This window comes from Chinchilla lanigera, unplaced genomic scaffold (assembly GCF_000276665.1).
Source record: "Chinchilla lanigera isolate Chin_1 unplaced genomic scaffold, ChiLan1.0 scaffold00019, whole genome shotgun sequence".
Classification (NCBI taxonomy): Eukaryota; Metazoa; Chordata; class Mammalia; order Rodentia; family Chinchillidae; genus Chinchilla; species Chinchilla lanigera.
The window spans coordinates 24637368-24640481 of NW_004955420.1; the positions used below are offsets into that span (position 1 = coordinate 24637368).

Below are 3114 nucleotides of genomic sequence, written 5' to 3' on the forward strand. Positions count from 1 at the left end.
GGCAGCCGGCCTGAGGGCTGGTGCGCAACAGTGCTTGCCGCTGTGCGGCTTCCCTTGTGCCGGAGCCCCTCCTCCTAGGTGGCTGCTAGGCTGGGGGCCAGCCCAAGGGCCAGTGCTCCTCACCTCGTGGCTTGCCGGGTGCTGGGGGACCTCCTTCTGGGTGCCTGCGAGGCAGGGAGCCGGCCCTAGACATTTCTTTCTAAAAAATTGTCACTTCTTCCTCCTGAACATGTCTTAAATCGTGTTAGTCCCTAAAGGGTAAGGTTATCAGAGACATTCTTGTCTTTTTTGAGAGAGTCTTGCTATGCAATTCAGGCTTGCCTTGAGCTTTGTAGCACATGGTGACCTCGAACTTGCATTGGTCCTTCTGCCTCAGCCTCCCGAGTACTGGGATTATAGGCGTGCGCCACCATGCTGGCTCAGAAACATTCTTTTTATTTATATTTTTTTTCATTTTTTGTGGCATGGGATGGGGGTGTACCTCAGAGCCTTATGTGTGATATGTAAGCACTGTACCACTGAGCTATGTCCCCAGCCCCAGAAACATGCTAAATTATGTGTGCAAACCTTTTGGGGAATATAGAAAACAAAACAAATGCTTAGCTTCACATTCAGTATTAAAGAGCCAGTCATACTCATCAGTAAGATTTTGTTATTTTTGTTAAACCACATGTATTGTGTCATGAAACTCAAAACCTTAAAAGTGGCCTTTTCTCTGTTACTGTGAGCAATCTTACTTCTTAAATTTCTAATCTGAATCTGAAGTTCAGATTTCAGAGCTCCCTGAGCTCTTCGTGAGGAAAGCCTTCGCAACTCATGAGCTGACATGCAACACAGCACAGCTTGTGGTTGTTGAACCAAGATGTCATATCCAGGAGACTCCCCAGGGTGGCCTGTACCCACTGCCCGGAGTATTGAGCCTACTAGGTTGAGTTTTCTTACATTTGTATCTAGTTTTTCACCCCGTGCTAGGAATTGAACCAGGGTGTCATGTGTTTGTGGCTGTGCTTTAGTTGGACACATTTGCCTTTTTTTTTTGGTACCAGAAATGGAGAACTCATGATCTCAGGCTTGCCAGGCAAGCACTTACACTGCTGAGCTGCATCCCTGGCCCCACATTTACCTGTAGTGGACAGGCTTTTTCTCATGTGAAGTTTTTCCTGAGGGATGAGGAGAGCTTAGGGGTAGGCATGTACTTAGCATGCTTTAGCACTAGGTTAATTCTCAGCACCAGGAGAAAACATTTTCTTTTTTTTTTTTTTTTTTTTTTTTTTTTAATTTTTTGAGTAGTACATTTGCAGTACATGCAGTTTACAATCTTCTTGGGGAGTGGTGGGTATACAGTACAGCTTGATTCTTTTTTAAAATCCCCTTCACTTTCCCCTCCTTCACTCCTTTAATTCTCCATCCTGATTTTCATTGTTACTGATACTACTAATCTTAGCTCATGTTATGGCATATGATGTTTGCATTCTTTGAGGTTGTTAGGCTTCTGTACATGGCATGTCTTTATTCTACTTACTTTCCTTTTCTCTCCTCCTCACCCCTTGCCCTTGTCCCCTTGGACCACTTCATTATTGAAAGAGCTCAATCCCCTTGTACCCTTCTACCATCCTTTGTTATTCTGTCTCTTTTTTTAACCAGGAATTGCACTCGGTGCCTTGTGCTTGCCTGGCAGGCGCTGTGCTGCTGAGCTACATCCCCGCCCTGTTATTCTCTTTGTTTGTACTTTGCCTCACTCAAATGAGAGATACCATACAGTATTTAAGCTTGTATGTCTGGTTTATTTGAAAAGACATTTTCTAGGCATGCTGTATTTAACATGAACAGGGAAAAATCTGTTTTCCTAACCTTTGCTTTATTCATCTTCAGAGCATCTTTTCTCTTCTTTTAAAATATTTTATGTCTCTCAAACCTTTAGGTTTTATAAGCTATTAAAAGTCATCCTGTAATTTTTATTCTGGAAAAAATTTTACCATGTGTACTTTACTCTTAGCCATAGCAGTTTATTGTTGGTTAACGAGAGCTCTGAGGATTTTCTATGTAGTGTGGGGCTCAGCTGGTCTAACGTGCTGCTAGCTTTTTCTCCATTCCCATTTTAATCATCAGTGTACTCGAGATTACTATCTTTTGCTTTGGTTTGGTTTTTGTCTTTTTGAGACAGGGTTTTACCATGCAGTTCAGGCTGGCCTTGAACTCATCACAGCCTACGCTGACCTTGAACCCACAGTGATCCTTCTGCCTCAGCCTTGTAAGTGCTGGGATTATACGCATGTGCCACCATGTCTAGCAATTACTTGTTTTGTGGGGGAGTGGTTTCTGGTACCAGGAACCAAACTCACGACCTAGCTTGTGCCAGGCAGGCGCTATGCTGCTGAGCTAAATCCCTAGCCTCCAGCAATTACTTTTATGACACCAAACAAGTAACTTCTTTGCTTATGTTTTACAAACATGCCCCATCTCCCATTGAATCCAGGGCTTCACACATGGTAGGCAGGCCCTCTACTACTGAGCTCCCTGTTTGTATTTGTTTGTTGTTTTGAGGCAGCGTCTTGCAGAATTGCTCAGTCTGGCCCTGAACTTGGAATTCTCTTACCTCAGTCTCTGAGGTGGTAGGATTACAGGTGTGTACCACTTTGCCAGGGTTAGGTATCCTTTTTTATTATTTCTGAAACATTGTTTAATTATTTGCAGCTTCTTTCTCATTTGTAAGGTTCAGTGTGCCTGTCACTTCCAGCCCTTCCCAATTTTTTCTCTGTGATGTAATTAAACTTCTGTGCATTTCTTTATATTTTCTAGTACTCAAATGCAATGTTTATCATATTCCTCTATATTGTTACATATCACATTATGTGAGATAAGTAATAATTTTTGTTCTGTATCCTTTATGCTTAAAGATAAAGAAGTCACGCCCATTTTTGTTGAGCCCTTCAAGAAGTATTAGTTTCAAAAATAAATAATGGTTTTAATTATCAGAGAAAGACAGTGCAATGTTTATAAAAGAGTGTTATACTGTTTTATTTTGTAATTATTGATACTTAGATGATAAAAAGAGGCAGAAGAGTACAGTTGTCTGTCTTTGAGAGACTGTACCGTATCTCCTTAACAGATACT

General features: G+C 41.8%; 1 protein-coding gene across 2 annotated transcripts in view; it reads left to right on the top strand.

The window, feature by feature from the left end:
* Positions 1–3114, top strand: part of Smarcc1 (SWI/SNF related, matrix associated, actin dependent regulator of chromatin, subfamily c, member 1) — a gene marked incomplete at its 5' end in the record, with an annotated part of 135052 nt that overhangs the window by 43311 nt on the left and 88627 nt on the right.